This window comes from Dendrobates tinctorius, unplaced genomic scaffold, assembly GCF_039654945.1.
Source record: "Dendrobates tinctorius isolate UK_male_01 unplaced genomic scaffold, ASM3965494v1 ptg000013l, whole genome shotgun sequence".
NCBI lineage: Eukaryota > Metazoa > Chordata > Amphibia > Anura > Dendrobatidae > Dendrobates > Dendrobates tinctorius.
The window spans coordinates 15,950,928-15,968,148 of NW_027361681.1; the positions used below are offsets into that span (position 1 = coordinate 15,950,928).

The 17,221-nt window shown below is 50.9% G+C and overlaps 1 long non-coding RNA gene across 1 annotated transcript in view; it reads left to right on the forward strand.

Annotated features, from left to right (window-relative positions):
• The window catches only part of LOC141069892 (uncharacterized), a 96,670-nt gene that overhangs the window by 67,866 nt on the left and 11,583 nt on the right, over positions 1 to 17,221 (forward strand). The window lies entirely within an intron of this gene.

Consider the following 17,221-nt stretch of genomic DNA (forward strand, 5'->3'; position numbering starts at 1 on the left):
GGACTCAGTCTACCTCCAGGCCAGATGGAATACTCCTTTCCAACTCTCCGCCAACATGTGCCTTTCTGAACGTCTCCTCTTATAGCGCCTTTAAATGAAGTACTCCTAGTACTGAGTTACACTGGAGTTCCTCCTGTCCGATGTTCTTATGAACTCTACTTGTACGGCAGACAGCTGTAGCCTGCTTCGGGGACTTATTGCTACTAAGTCCCGACTCACTATCCAGTTGCTGCTGTGCCCCCAAGTCTTGTGTGGGAATAAAGTGGTCACTACTTCTATTCCTCCGGTGTCTGCTGCAGGACCATTAGTATCCATACAACCTCGGGGACCGGGCCCCGGCCTTGCGCTTGGAACTTCTAGGAAGGGTTCTCTTCTAACCCACGTCCTCTGTTCCCTTTTACTCCTCACGTTCCGTACTAGTCTTTCTTTCTATGGAGAATCAGGCTTTCAGTCTATGTTGTTCTCTCTCTTCCTTTCCCGTGCCAGCAGACCCAGGTCACTGGGATCTGCTGCAGCACTTCCATCCATCTATCCCTCTCTCCAGGGATCTTCTTCTCTCCAACTCTCTAACCAACTGACTGTTCTAAACTCTTCCCGCTCCTTGTAATGTAATCTAACTCCACCCACCTCCCAGCACCTTTCATGCTCCAAGCAGGGAGCCACCAATGGGTGCTTTGTTATACTCCAAGCAGGGAGCCGCCGAAGGTGCTTTGCTACACTAGTTTGTTGTGTGGGGTGCAGGTGTTGGAGCATGGTCAGGAGTCTCCACCTTACCTGGATGGTGGGATACCACACCTCAGGAGGCGGTGCAGTACCTCTGTGGCGACTGAGCCTCAGGGGTGCCACATACCCCCCCGTTAAGCACAGCACGTCCGCGGGCTGCAAGGCAAACAAAAGTTGACAAATACAGGAACGTACAAAATTTTTTTGCAATGCTTAGTAAACAGTTCTTATCTAATCTTCTCAATATGAGTGGCGATTAATCATTCTTGAGCGTTGCAAACAATTCTTAATTAACTATCTAAAGTCCTAATTCAAAAAGTGCTTTTGGCTATAACTCACTACCACTTCAAGTATTCTGCATCAACACACTTCTTCATCATATCTTCTACTTTCCATCATTAACCTTAAGTGATAACCTCTGATGCCTGGTTCATCACCTACATCTTTCAAATCTTTATTCTCATTTCTTATCTCTTTATTAAAACATTCCTATAAAAGATACTGTGACTAACTACATTCTTCATAAAAGCTGTTTTCTATCTATTAATACTTTCATAAGACACATTATCAAATACTTCACATCAAAAACTTCAATAATTCTTGTAAGTGCTGGACACCGCTCCCAGCCGGGATCTCTTGCAGTGTCCTTTGATTGGAGATATGCTCCAGGTGAGGTAGTCTTTATCTTCAAAAAGGTCTATGTAAGACCAAGAAAGGGCACCTAAAGAGGTGCAAACTATTTACAAACACAGTCCGAATCGCTCAGTGTTCATGATCTCCACAGTTCAATTATGAAAAATATGCTGCCAATGCAACTGGGCAATAAAACTGGAAAACAGAAAAAGAACCATGATAAACAAATAAGGCACAACGGTGCAAATACCCTCCTGGGTAACAAGAGTCAATGGAATGTTTCTTTATTGGGGGTGTAAATTGCAAAAATTTATCTTACAGCAACAAAAATGAAGAAATAAAACCTTCAGAGAATGGACAAAACGAAACTTCAGCTTTGACTTTAGTTTTAACCCTTCACAGGGGTCCCCTCCTGGGGTACTGGAAGCTGGTTTTCTTGGCTGCTGCTTCCACGGAAGAATTTCTTGACATCTTCTTCCTGCAGACGGATTGACATAGGACAAGGTGGTGGCAGCTGGGTGGATTGCTGCCTGGGGTACTTTTGCAGGGGTGATCACCACTGCAGGGAGTGTTCCTGCTGGGGGTACATACGCCTTCTCCTTTTTATAAGTTGCTAGCAATTCTTCAGGTATGCGGCGATTGTTCATGGCATACCATCCTCTTAACCCCTCATGCCGGGTGAAGGTCACGTACTCCCCTGGCTGCAGATCTCTAGCAGGGTGTCCCTTCCTCAGGTGTGATTCTACGTCCCGCCGGTTAAAGAAAAGGTCACTAATTCTTTTGGGGTCTGCAATGAACCCGAATCCTCTTTCCTGGTTCACATTTAGAACCTGTCCCCATCCAGCTGAGTCCCGGGGACCGTAGTGACCAGCACGGACCTTCTCCTTCCGGTCCAGATCAGGACCTAGCACTGCCAGGCTCCGCTGCTCCCTCTCCCTCTGCTCTGCTGCCAGTTGGCGGAGGGTCTGTTGATAATAAGGCTCTTCCTTCTCTTCCTCCACCCGTGACCTGCCTCTACCCACTGTGGACAAGGGTGCCACTGCCGGGGGTTCGGGTGTTTCCTCCCAGGGTTCAGTGTCCCGGTCCCAGACAAGGTCCAGCACGACCTGTCCTGACGCTGCTACGGGCGTACACCCCAGGGCCTTCCCAGATGCAGGGACAGCAAACGTACCTGGGGCCTCCTAGCGGTGTTCCGGTGCAGGCCTGAGATGGTGGGCAGCTGCAGGGGTGTCCACAGGAGTGGCTTGTTCGGGTGGCGGCGGCGGTGGAGCAAATGGTGGCTCTGGGTCCGCAGGGGCTTCCGGTGGGACCTGCGCAGCCGCATCAGGTCCAGGCGGGAGCACGGCTTCAGCTCCCGGGGTCTCCGGTGACTCTTCCGGACAGGCCGCAACCAGCCGTATAGACAGCGTGGAGGTTTAAACTTGCGCTGCCTGAGGATAGTCCGGTGCAGCAGTGGCAGGTACCGTCGGTGAAAGTACCGGGTCCGGGGTTGCCGGTGGTGTAGGCCCCTCCTGGGCGTGCTGCCTGCTCAACTTTCGTAAGGCCTCCTGCCTCAGTCGCAGACGGGTTGTCAGCTGGGCTATTTCCTCCTCCAGCTGCCAGCGGTTCATTGTGGAAGCCAGATCGGAGCCTTCAGTTGCTGCACCTGGGAGATTCAGCTCAACCTCCCTTCGCTCTTCAGGCCTCCTTTCTTCTCCTTCCAATATGGCGTTCTGGTGTTCTTCCTCCTTCCTGGGCTCTTTTCCCGCCACTGGCTTCCGCTCCTCCTTCTGGGGGCGGTGTCTTTTTCCTACTCCTCCATACCAAGCCAGTATACGAACCCCTCGGGGGGGGGGGGGGGCCATGTTGCTGTCGCATAGAAGTTCAGACAGGGGAGGACCAGGACAGTCCGCGCTCTTTTCTTAGGACCACCCATATTGTCACGCCCTTCCTCACCGCACCAGCAGCCATTTTTAACATTCATTTCACAGTCTATTAAATTGGGCCTTCTGCACATTTCCAAATGTTTTAAGTCTTAGGCACACAGAACCCGATGGCGTCGGGTCTCGTTAGCCTGTTCGTGACGCCAAAAATGGGACGCCCTCACACCCAGGGCAGTGGGGTACTCGGTACCGGGCCCGATGGTCCTCAATGGGAGATGTCACGGTAGCTGGAACCCGGCCCGTGGCCCTGGGCGCCCATTGTAAATGTTCAGTGTCAATGTGTAAGTCGTGACGCCACCAGTGGTGTTCGGCGATGAAGATGTAAGCCGACGCTGCAGACAGATCCTCTGGGGCAGATGGTGTGGTGCAGCAGTGATGTTATAGCCCTCCACAGGCAGGGCTGTAGTCCCAGGGCAGAGTACATGAAGTGACACGTAGATGGTGTAGTGTCAGGCGCAAGGGATGTAGCAGTGCTGGGCAGGTTGACACAGGAATAAGTGGAGGACACCAGGGCATGTAGTTCCAAAGCTTTACTCACAGTCTGTTGTACAAACAGGTGCCTGCCTCCGTGCCGTGTCCTCCGGGTCAGGGACTCAGTCAACCTCCAGGCCAGATGGAATACTCCTTTCCAACACTCCGCCAACATGTGCCTTTCTGAACGCCTCCTCTTATAGCGCCTTTAAATGAAGTACTCCTAGTACTGAGTTACACTGGAGTTCCTCCTGTCCGATGTTCTTATGAACTCTACTTGTACGGCAGACAGCTGTAGCCTGCTTTGGGGACTTATTGCTACTAAGTCCCGACTCACTATCCAGTTGCTGTTGTGCCCCCAAGTCTTGTGTGGGAATAAAGTGGTCACAACTTCTATTCCTCCGGTGTCTGCTGCAGGGCCATTAGTATCCATACAACCTCGGGGACCGGGCCCCGGCTTTGCGCTTGGAACTTCTAGGAAGGGTTCTCTTCTAACCCACGTCCTCTGTTCCCTTTTACTCCTCACGTTCCGTACTAGTCTTTCTTTCTATGGAGAATCAGGCTTTCAGTCTATGTTGCTCTCTCTCTTCCCTTCCCGTGCCAGCAGACCCAGGTCACTAGGATCTGCTGCAGCAGTTCCATCCATCTATCCCTCTCTCCAGGGATCTTCTTCTCTCCAACTCTCTAACCAACTGACTGACTGTTCTAAACTCTTCCCGCTCCTTGTAATGCAATCTAACTCCACCCACCTCCCAGCACGTTTCGTGTTCCAAGCAGGGAGCCACCAATGGGTGCTTTGCTACACTACTTTTTGGTGTGGGGTGCAAGTGTTGGAGCGTGGTCAGGAGTCTCCACCTTACCTGGATGGTGGGATACCACACCTCAGGAGGAGGTGCAGTACCTCTGTGGCGACTGAGCATCAGGGGCGCCACATATACCTCCCATTGACCACACGACCACCAGTCACACCACAATATATATATATATATATATATATATATATATATATATATATATATATATAATGTGTATCACTGATATATGACTATATATATATATATATATATATATATGATGTCATGAATATTTGAGGCCATGGATCCATTATATGTTCATTTTACAAGCCGGCGAGAAGATATCACCGTACGGATGCCATACAGATGTCACACAGATGCTTGCATGCGAGAAAATCGCATCCTCGAATTGCAAATAGATGACTTACGGATCACTGTTCAGGGAACATTTCTGTGATTCTCATCCGTAGAAAACGGACCGTATTTTTATACGTTAAGTGTGACTCCAGCCTAATACTGCCCCTGTGTACAAGAATATAACTACTATAATACTGCCCCTGTGTACAAGAATATAACTACTATAATACTGTTCCTGTGTACAAAACTATAACCACTATAACATACATCCCAACTTTTGAAGAAGGCTAAGAGGGATAAAGGCTGCGACAAATTTTAGGCCACGCCCCTAGCCACACCCATTTTAGCAGTCACACCCATATCCACGCCCCAACCGCACCCATTTAGCACTGCTGATCACACTGTTTCATAAACAATAATTATAAACAGAAAAAAATGGAGCGCTATATTGAGCGCTGATGCCCCGCCACCGATTCTCTGTCCTCCTGCGGAGTCCCGAATGATTACCTCCTCCTGAGGTGACATGCTATAAGCTGACCGCCGGAAATGAGGTCAGCAGTCATTTCCAGCGGTCAGCTTACAGCACGTCACTTCCGGTGGAACGTGATGTGCAGCGCAGAGCACAGTCAGTGGCGCCCGGGGCGGTCGAAAAATTTGCCGCCCCTTTGGTCGTTGATAATCCGGAAGCATCCGAAGAGCCCACACTACATTCAAAGATCTAATTTTTAGTCTGCTACTAACTCTGCTGTTATTATTTCTAAATTTCTAGACTTTCATCTTCTTGCAGTTCTCTCTCTCTCTTATATATATATATATATATATATATATATATATATATATATATATGTATGTATTAGCTTGATGACCCTACTGAACCTCCACCACTGCCCTGCCGAGAGCCGCACCATAAAACAGTGTAAGGAGACCCACATGTCCTCCCCCTGCACAGACCCACAGTACACCCCCTACAGAGCCCTCATGTTCTCCCCTTGCACAGCCCCTCCATGTACTCCCCTGCACAGCCCCCCATGTCCTCCCCTACACAGCCTCCCCATGTACCCCCACCACAGCCCCCCATGTCTTCCCCTACACAGCCTCCCCATGTCCCCCCCTGCACAGCTCCCCATGTTCTCCCATACACAGCCCCCATGTCCTCCCCTGCACAGCCCCCCCATGTCCTCCCCCTACAGAGCACCACATGTCCTCCTCTGCACAGCCCCCCCATGTCCTCCCTACAGAGCCCCCCATGTCCTCTCCCTACAGAGCCCCCCCATGTCCTCCCCTGCACAGCCTCCCCATGTCCTCTCCCTACAGAGCCCCCCATGTCCTCTCCCTACAGAACCCCCCATGTCCTCCCCTGCACAGCCTCGCCGTGGCCACCTATCTGCACAGCCCCCCAATTCCCAGTATCCCTCCTCCCACCCTCACCTGCCGGTTGCCAGCTCCGTTCAGCAGCAGCGTGCTCTCCCCGGCCTCCTCCAGCTGCTCCCGGCCGGACCACGACACCCTGTTGGCCACATGCTCCATGCTGTGCGGCCGCTCCACTCGCTGTTTGGGCATGTGACAGCCGGAGCCTCGGCAGATCGTGACTGCCAATCTACAGCGCTGCAGCGCGGTCATACCAGGAAAGCGCGCTCGAGGCATGACGGGTAATGTAGTGTTACCTTAACAACACGGCTGCTGGGGCCTTTACTAAAAGCAGCTGAGGAACTGTCATGCTGCCGCGCCGCCCCCACACACGTGCCGCCTGGTGCGGACCGCCCCCCCACGCTACACCACTGAGCACAGTGCTGTATTTTGCGGGCATACACCGGCCACCGCGATTGCGGGATAGATAGCTTCTCGGCCGGGACGGCGGGATACGGCCCCGAAATCGGGACTGTCCCACGGGAATCGGGAGGGTTGGGACCTATGCTATAATACTGCCCCTATGTACAAGAATATAACTACTATAATATTGTCTTCTAGCCAGGGGCGTACCATCAATAGTAGCAGACCACGCAGCTGCTATGGGGCCCGGAGAGGTGAGGGGGCCTGGATGGGTGAGGGGGCCTGCGACGGCCGCTGCGATTTGGCAGCTGTGCTGTGCTGACACAGTACTATCTCCTTTAAATGTAAGCGACGGCCGCCGGCAGCTGTATACCCCCTGGCTGGGCCCCTTGAAGCTTTCCTTGTTTCCTGGTCAGCAGTTGGCTGAAGTCTCTGGCTGGATTTGCATAAGAACGCCATGCCTCCTAGCAGCCAGAGAGGTAGCAGCACATGTGCATTGCAGGAAGCAGAAGGGTCTCTGGTGCTGATGGGCTACATGTACAAGGTGATGTGTTATAATGAAGGGTCCTGTCTGCACGTGTAGGCTGTCTGTCAGTGGTGGGCTGTGCTTGGTCAGGATGTAGCAGAGCGCTGTGTGTTCCCCTGCAGAACATGAGCTCACAAGAAGGAGTTAAGATGTTGTTCCTTGGGAGGAGGGAGGAGACCCAGCCGTCCGTGAGGAGGTGGATGAGGTGTGTGAAGGACAGGCTTCCTCCCTGTGAATTGTGACGTAACCTTGCTTCTTCAGTAGTGATGTGTCGTTCTTGAACGATCCTATTCCAAGATCCGGCTCCCTGCTGTGAACGAAATGAGCCGGCTCTGCAGGGAGAAGAGCCAAGTTTTGTTTTTTTTTCTGGCGCCTGGCAGCTTCAGCTTAGTGAAGCCTGACTGTGACTCATCTGGGGGGAGGATCAGTCAGGTGAGGAGGAGATGTGGAGTTGTGGGCTGTAAATAAATGCATGTGAGTTAACCCTTCAGTCCCAAATATACACTGCCAGTTCCTCCATGGCATATATGGCATGTGATTATGTGTAGGAGGAGGGACTCAGCACATGGTCATCATCATCATCTGCAATGACCTGTGCGTTACCTTTAGTCCCAAATAAAGATATACTTCACTGGCCCCTCATCCATTGCATATACATACAGTATATGGTATGTGTAGGAGGAGAGACTGAGCACATTGTTTGGTATATCATCTTCTCATAGTATTAGGCCAGGTTCACATTGCGTTAATGGCCCTGCATTCCACAGGATCGTTACGTAGCGGCACTAACGCACCCATTGGCCGCAATGATACTAACGCATCCAAAATCGGCATGATGCATTACTTCATGGCGCACCCCCAAATGCTGCAGACCGCGTTCCAGGGTGCGTCATGAAATAACGCATCATGCCGATTTTGGATGCGTTAGTATCATTGCAGCCAAAGGGTGCGTTAGTGCTACTATGTAAAGGATCCCGTTGAACGCAGGGCCAGGAGGATTCAGGACAACACTACAGGGAGGAGGATAGACAACGTCAGTTGTTGCTGCTAAGGGCTCATACTCACTTGCGAGAGAGTTGCATGTTTCTCGTCTGAGTCTCTCGCATGGAAACCTGGCACTGCCGCCAGCACTGGGACTGAAGCGTACGATTACATGTATTTCTATGCAGCCGCCCCCTCTGGTTCAAGTGCCGGCGGCAGTGCCAGGTTTCCATGCGAGAGACTCGCACGAGAATCACGCGACTCTCTCGTAAGTGAGTATGAGCCCTAAGGGTAGGGGAAGTAATATAAAGTGATTTTAGGTAAAACCTGTGGAGAGATCTAGGTCCAGCCCCAATCATTATATAGGGTTAAGCTGGTTTCACACTTGCATATTTTGGCTGCACACGGATCCGTTTTCATCACCACTGACTTTCAGTGGTGACGGATGGGACTTGCATGTGCATCCAGTTGTCACCGTTTTCCCACAGATCCGTGTGTCTGCATATTTTTTCAGATGCACAAAAACGCAACTTGTTGCAGTTTTGTGTCATCTGAAAAACACGCAGGCACAGGGAGACGCACGGATCCACAGCTACACGTCTGGAATTAACTTGGAGCTCTATGGAGCATGGATCCAGGAGAACATGGATCCATGGGCAGGGATCCGTTTTGCGGCACTGAGCATGCTCGGAAGCAAGGGATGTACTGTATGGGAACAGACTGCAGACATAATGTAGACTACGTGTGTATGCTGCTCTGTCATACAGTGATCTTTCCTGCCTCACTAGAAGAGCTTGTGCCCTATGTTACAGTGTGGTAATGATAATAAAATGTATTGGTAGCATGTATATAACATGGGGGCACCTAGTTAGGGGTTGCACGAGTGGGGCTGTGTTCACACTAGTGTTTTGGTACGGTGCGTTGTGATGCGTAGCAATCCTGATCCAGATTACATGCTAACATAGATAAAGAAGGCAATTAAGCATTAAATGCTATAGTACGTCCAGCTGTACAAGAAATGGGACCAAATGTGAAACAATAAACATCAGGAAGGGAAAAAAAAAATGTGAAAATGAGCTGATTTTCCTGAGTAATGAGTGAAGAGCTGTAATCAACAGAACGCAACGGCGATTAAACACTAATTGGATGGAGGACGACGATGCTGCCGGAGAGGAGATAGCACAGTGCTATGACTCTGGGGCAGGATTACAGATGTTTGCAAGAAACTAAGACATATAGAGGATTAATGTGTGGGCAAGAATGCTTTAACCCCTTCTCGCTGACAAAACGTATACTTGCATCCTAGATATGATGATCATGCCTTTTGTCTGTTTAGAACAACCCTGGGAAGTGATGGGAAGACACAATTTGTATTTCTTGCCATTTAAAATTCCTTTATGTATCACTCATCATAGTGACCTATTGTCATTCAATCTGATTCTGGGGGGGAAAAAACTTAAAGGGAGTCTGAACACAAAATGACTGAAAGTACAGGCGCTCAGTGCACACTTGGTGAGGCCAGTCTAGGGCACCTTCTGTCTGCTTTCTATCTAGCTCTGCCAAGGGTGCACTGAGGACATATTTTGTATGAGCAGTCATTTTGTGCTGACAGATTCCATAATCGCTGGTCTTATTATAGACAGCTTAACAAGGTTCTCCTGCTTAATCTTCCATTTTAACTTTTACAAGGAATATATCAAATTGGATGTAAGTGTTTTACTTTTTCTTTTACTCAAATGAGAAAAAAATCAAAGACTAGCTATAAAATTAATTGTTTGACCTATAACATGCATGCCTGGAGTTAAGAGCACCTGTTGATTTTTTTTTTTTGGAGGGGGCCCATGCAGACTTTTGCTATGGTGGGGCCCCATGATTTCTATGTACGCCCCTGCTTCTAGCTGAGAAGTTGTGTGTTCGTAGCCCTCCTGATGTCTGGAGAAAGCTCTGGGCTCTATAAGCAAGGCCCAGGCTTCCAGGCCTACACTGGGACTGACTCCCAGGCTTAGTTTGTGGTTAGAAATCCTAAAGTTATTTTGGAAGGACAGAGGGAACGCTATGGCAGTGTTTCCTGTGTGATGAGAAGCGATGATGGAAAGAAAATAATTGCAGAAAAGAAAGAAGAAACTGTTGCAGAAAAAAGTAGAAGTTTGGTGAAACCACCTTCAGTTGATCCCCATGCAGACAGAGGAGAATGTCTCTGGAGACACAGACCATGCAGGATAATCTGTGGTGATACTGGAAGACCACATGCGATTTGGGAGCAACCAGAAAGCTGTAAAGACCAAGGAAGAATCATCACAGAGCAGGGGCGGACACAGACTGTAGTGGGCCCCTGTGCAAGAAATTTTTCGGGCCCCCCCCAACCCTTCATAGGGCAACAAAGTTATTTGTTGTTATCTAATATTGAGGCCATGCAAGGCTGGATATAATATCTGTATAGAACATAATGAAACCCCCCCATAGAATATAATGCAGTCCCCCCCATATAGTATAGTGCAGCCCCTCCATAGAATATATGGCAACCCCCTCATAGGATATAATGCAGCCCCTTAAATAGTATAATGTAACCCCTCCATAGAATACAATGTAGTCCTCCTCATATAGTATAATGCAGCCCCCATAGAATATAACAAATATAATACAGCCCCCCTATAGAATATAATGTAGCCCCAAATAGAATATAATACAGCCCACCTCCCCATAGAATATAATGTAGCCCCCATATTATATAACACAGCATCCCCTTATAGAATATAATGTAAAATGTACCCCCCATGGTATATAACAGCTGCATAGTATATAGCCCAGCACCACATGGTATACAGCCAAGCCCACCATGGTATAATACAGCCCAGCATGGTATATAGCCCCCCCAGCATGGTATAATACAGCCCAGCATGGTATAATACAGCCCAGCATGGTATATAGCCCCTCCAGCATGGTTTGATACAGCGCAGCATGGTATATAGCCCCCCCAGCATGCTATAATACAGCCCAGCATGGTATATAGCCCCCCCAGCATGGTATGATACAGCCCAGCATGGTATATAGCCCCCCCAGCATGGTATGATACAGCCCAGCATGGTATATAGCCCCCCCAGAATGGTATATAGCCCCCGAGCATGGTATAATACAGCCCAGCATGGTATAATACAGCCCAGCATGGTATATAGCCCCTCCAGCATGGTTTGATACAGCGCAGCATGGTATATAGCCCCCCCAGCATGCTATAATACAGCCCAGCATGGTATATAGCCCCCCCCAGCATGGTATGATACAGCCCAGCATGGTATATAGCCCCTCCCAGCATGGTATAATACAGCCCAGCATGGTATATAGCCCCCCCAGCAGGGTATATAGCCCCACAGCATGGTATGATACAGCCCAGCATGGTATATAGCCCCCCCAGTATGGTATGATACAGCCCAGCATGGTATATAGCCCCCCCCAGCATGGTATAATACAGCCCAGCATGGTATATAGCCCCCCCCAGCATGGTATAATACAGCCCAGCATGGTATATAGCCCCCCCAGCATGGTATAATACAGCCCAGCATGGTATATGGCCCTCCCAGCATGGTATATAGCGCCCCCCCAGCATGGTATATAGCGCCCCCCCAGCATGGTATATAGCTCCCCCCAGCATGGTATATAGTCCCCCCAGAGTGGCCCCGCAATTTAGTACTCACACGGATTTAAAAAAAAAAAAGAAAAACACACTCCTCACCTTCTCCTCGTGCCTGCGTTGCTCCCGGCTCCTGTCTCCTCTCCTGCACTGCCTGCCTGGTACACAGTGAGAGCGCGATGACGTCATCGCGCACCCTCTGTGTCAGAGGCAGAGCGGGGAGTGATAGGAGAGGGAGCGTCAGCTGACGCTCTCTCCTCCAGGTTCCATCATTGCCTCCTCCTTCAATGCGGGGAGGGGGGTTGAAGTCAGCGCTGCTCTCCTCATTGCACTACACATGGCTAATTTGAATTTTGACATAATTGGCCATGCAGTGCTGGAGGCTGCCCCGGGGCCCCGTGCAATGCACGGTCTGCACAGGCGGTAGGTCCGCCCCTGTCACAGAGGCTTCATGGTGCCGCTAGTGAAACTCCGGGACCGGGACTCCAACCTGGAGATTCTAACAACCCCCCCCCCCAGCATTGACCGAAGCAGCAGGTCAGGAGCCACAGACAATTGTGCCATCGATAAGAGGAGAAGAAAACTAGTGAGAGATTGACCCGTGCACAGGAGTTCCAGGGAAGACCAGTATTACAGCCAGCAAGTTTTTTTTTTTGAGGAAGGAAAATTGAGGAAGAAAAAACACTAGTGCACGCCATTATCTCCCGCCTCGAATACTGCAACCTCCTACTCTCTGGCCTCCCCTCTAGCACTCTCGCACCGCTCCAATCCATCCTATACTCTGCTGCCCGACTAATCCACCTGTCTCCTCGTTATTCCCAGCCTCTCCCCTATGTCAAGCCCTACATTGGCTTCCTATCGTCCAGAGGCTCCAGTTCAAAACCCTAACTATGACACACAAAGCCATCCACAAACTGTCTCCTCCATACATCTGTGACATGGTCTCCCTGTACTTACCTACACGCAACCTTCGATCCTCTCAAGATCTCCTTCTCTACTCCCCTCTTATCTCTTACTCCCACAACCGCATACAACACTTCTCCCGTGCTTCTCCCATACTCTGGAACTCTCTACCTCAACACATCAGTCTCTCGCCTACCATGGAAACCTTCAAAAGAACCTGAAGACCCACCTCTTCCGACAAGCCTACAACCTGCAGTGATCCTCAGTCTACTGAACCATCGCACAACCAGCTCTTCCCTCTCCTAGTGTATCCTCACCCATCCCCTGTAGACTGTGAGCCCTTGTGGGCAGGCTCCTCTCTCCTTCTGTACTTGTGTGTGTCTTGTATTGCTCATGTTTATTGTACTTGTCTATATTTCTCCTTTTCACATGTAAAGCGCCATGGAATAAATGGCGCTATAAAAATGTATAATAATAATAAATAATAAAAGTTCAGGAAAGGTGCTGTCATGTCCGCCATGTCTGTCATGCTGTCGTGTCATGTCTTGTGTTGTCTCTCGTGCCATGTTTGTCCTTGCCTTGCTTTGCCTTGTAGCACTACCGCTGTTCTCTGCCTTAGCCTGTTTTGCCATGTCTGGTCTTTGCTATTCTGAGCCTTGTAGTACTTCTCATGTTTCTTGTCTCTGCCTGGTTTTCCGTACTCTGCCCTTTGGTGCTCTCTTGCACATTTCCACGCTAGTCCCAAGGCTCTGCCTTGGTCCGGCTCTGGGCTTCGGCCTACACTCCGCTGCTAGCTCTGTTCTCGCTCTGATCTGACTCTGTGTTTCTGCCTAAGTTTCCGCTCCGTGTTCCGTACCTGCCTAGCTCAGCCTTGTTTCTTGTCTTGCTTTTCTTTTTTGCTTTGTGTGCCCTTTGCATGCGCCTGGCCTTCCTAGCCTCCTGCTTGTGCCTCAGCCGTGCCTGCCCTAGTCGTGCCCGCCTGCTTGTGCCTCAGCCGTGCTCGTCGGTCAGTGACAGCTGTGTCGCCTGCTGTGCCTCAGCCGGGTTCGCTGGAGTCTTGCCCGCCTGCTAGTGCTGCAGACCGATCAGCTAGCCAGTGCCCCAGCCGTGCTCACTGTGCTTCCTTGCACTTCACGCTGTTTCTGCACTGTGCTCTTCGCGCTCTCTATAGCTCGCGCAGGTCCTCGCCTGCCCTTGGCATACCTCCCCGTGCTTCTCTAAAAGTACGCGCAGGTTTTGCCATGTACCCTGTCGTGCCCTCTAGCTTGCACAGGCCCTAGTCTGTACCTTGTCTCGAACCCTGACCCTGCTTTTAAACTATGTCCCTGGTGTGTCCTCTACACGCGCAGGCCTTCGTCCTTGTACCTGTCCCTGGCGTGCCCACTGCACGCGCAGGTCTCCGTCCTTGAACCTGACCCTGGCACGTCTCCTAGCACGCACCCTGCCTCATCTCCTGGTTTGTCTGCCGGATTCCCGAAGACTGCTGACCGCTGCCAAAGGTCTGGAATCAGATGACTGCATCCTGATGCCTGGATCCTGTCAGTCCTTGCCAGTCTTCTGGAGTCTGATGCCTTCGCACCTGCCTTGGACCCTGGCGTGTCTTCTTGCACGCACTCTGCCTTGGACTCTGGCATGTTTCCTAGCACGCACCTTGTCTTGGACTCTAGCGTGTCCCAGCACGCACCCTTCCTAGGAACTCTGGTGTGACCCCTAACACGTACTCAGCCCTGGACTCCGGTATGTTTTCTGCACGTGTTATGTGTGGAACATTTGGCGTGCCCTTGCACGCACCTTGCCGTGTTTCACCATTGGTGCCCTGCATCTGATTCTCTGTTTTTGCCTTGTATCTGATTAAAGTGTGTAACCACGTTTGCTGAAGAAATCCTGTGACTTCGCTTTATGTTTCGTATCCTGTTCGTCCTGTTGCCAGGCACTCAATAGTGTCTCCATGAGCCGGCCGTCTGGTCCAGCTGCCGTGGTGGCTCACCCCCTTGGTCTTGCCAATGACACTCCCTGTACAGGGGGTGGGTTCTTACTAGGTTCGCTCGCCCTAGGTGGGTGGGTGCCACGGCCCAGAGGGTCCACTCTAAAAGGAAAAACGACTCAGCGTAAGCTGACACTCGTCACAGGTGCATCAAGTGTGCCACCACAAGTCCCAGCAGTAAGGACTCCTAAGCAAAACTGTGGTCTTAATATAATGGTGCAGCTGCACGTCATGGTGTACCAGTGTAGGGTTAGGTGGGCCGAGCTGGGGGGGTGGTCCCTCTTCTTACCGCGCAGAGATAAAAACAGAGACACGATGGAGGCAGATTCTGGGTGCAACAGGTCCAAGTTTATTTCTCACTTGCCGTCCGCCTAACGGCCTCAGAAGCACACCGCACTTCCTTTACCTCACGGCCCTCTGTTTCCAGGGCCGCTTCTTACACACCGCACGTTACACTGGGGGACGTGTAAGCACACACCGTCCCCTCTTCACTCGTCGACGTTCCTGACAGGTCCGTCACTGTGGCCGCCTTAGGCCCTTAAACTAACAGCGCTTCCACTGATCAGTCGTCGTGTCAAATATGATGTCTCACACCCAATGCCTCGTCCCTTCTGCGGTTCTTCCTATCAGGACCACCCCCCTGACGTTCTCTCTTCAGTCCCCCTGGTTTAGATTCTCCTCACAGCGCACAGACTGTCGCAGTCCTCCTGTCACTGGAGCTCCCCCTGGGGACTGGAACCTTCTGGAACCCTCCCTCAGTATTTATAGCTCTCCTGGTCCCCTGTCACTGTAACCACGCCCCCCATGACCAACGGTTTCTAAAGCCCTAAGCTGTTGTCAAGTCCTTTGCTCACACTCCTCCCTGCCATCTAATGGTCAACCCAAGGTACTGCACGTCCAATACACTTTCCTAGCTGTTTCCGCACTGTAATAACTGACACCTACCTACACTGTGCAAACCTTTCCTTCTTCACTCTGACTAGTCCGTCCGTCCGGTCACCTTCCCTACACTCTCCCTTCCTTTGTCCATTGTCGTCCTCGACAATCGTCATCCCTGCCTTCGTCGTTCTGAAGCTACACCTACATTCTGTTGTTGGACCAGCTGTTGAGCCAAACCCACTATCTGCGGGGGCCGAACCATACTGGGAGCACTATGCTCTGAGCAGCCTACTGCTACTCACCAGCGCGCACCCCACATGACAACGTCTTTCAAATTGGGCTAGGTACACCCATATTCTCTCTATGGCGTGTACCTTCCCCTACTCTCCCCTACTGTCACCTTCCACTATTCGGTACGCCATGATCGAGGTCTCTTACCTTCCAGATCATGACCAGCGCCCGCCTTCCTCCTTCAGGGGTGTCTGTGGTGTTGGGGACCTGACCTAGGACGGCTGTCTCTCTCACGTCTTCCAACTCATTTACCCTTCTTTCAATTACATGTCATGGTCGGCGTCCCGGTCTCCCAGACCTCCTCAACTCTTAGATCCCTACCGGATCTCACACTTTCCTTTGGTCCCGCAGACCTTCCCTTACCCGGACCTGTTGCATTTTACTTTGGCATATTATACATTAAACAACTTTATAATAGCACAAGTACCCATTTTTATATTTTTTTTTTCATTTTCTTTTGCTTCTAAAACCAACATATAACAAAAAAAATTGCATGTCTTCTTTCTCCCCCCTTCCTTGGACATATGCACTCCCTCGCTTCTTGACCCCCCACTCTGTCAGGTTTTATGCAACCAACAACTTTAACTTCTTATAATTAACATATACATCAACTGTCACAACGGTGCAACGAAATTTCAAGAGTTCAAACCACTCCCAGACGGCTGGCAGCGAGGGGTCCCACAGCCGTGGAGCGCCCGGGGTATAGGGAGTGTCCTAGGAGTTCTTACTATGGGGGTTCACTGTTCTCTGGCTCAGCAACCACAGCTACTGCGTAGTAGCCACGGGGGCAGTACTCCTTGTAGTACGACACCCAGTCCCGTTCATGTAGAGCCCGGCCGTGACGAATAGATGCCACATTAATATAAACCTTTTGTCCAGTCTCATCCCGGATAAAACCGTATCCTCTATCAATGTTGGTGTATACCAGCCGTCCCCGGGATCTTTCCACTGCCATGCCAGCCTCCCCCTTTGAGTGGAGCAGGCTCCATACCTCCTGCTCCCGAACTTTCTTTTGTTTGATCACCTCCGCGACCCAAACGGAGGCTGCCACACCAGTCCCAGAGTCCCGTGGGCGGGACTTCGCTGTAAAAGCACGTGGGGCAGAGGCGGCTGATGAAATCTACGGCCCAGCAGCCGCTGAGGCCGGGTGGCGGGTGAGGACAGCCGGGTCCTTGATGGCTGGAGTAACAGGGTCTGTCAAACAAGCCGCAGCCGGTTCTAACGCTGGCAATACCGCGGCCGCAGGATAGGCTGCATCCAAAACTTCTAACGGAGCCGAAGTAACGGCCGATTCTAGCAAGGCAGCTCTTGACAAGGGGAGCGCAGCAGCGTCTTCTTCGGCTGTACGCCGCACTGGTAGCT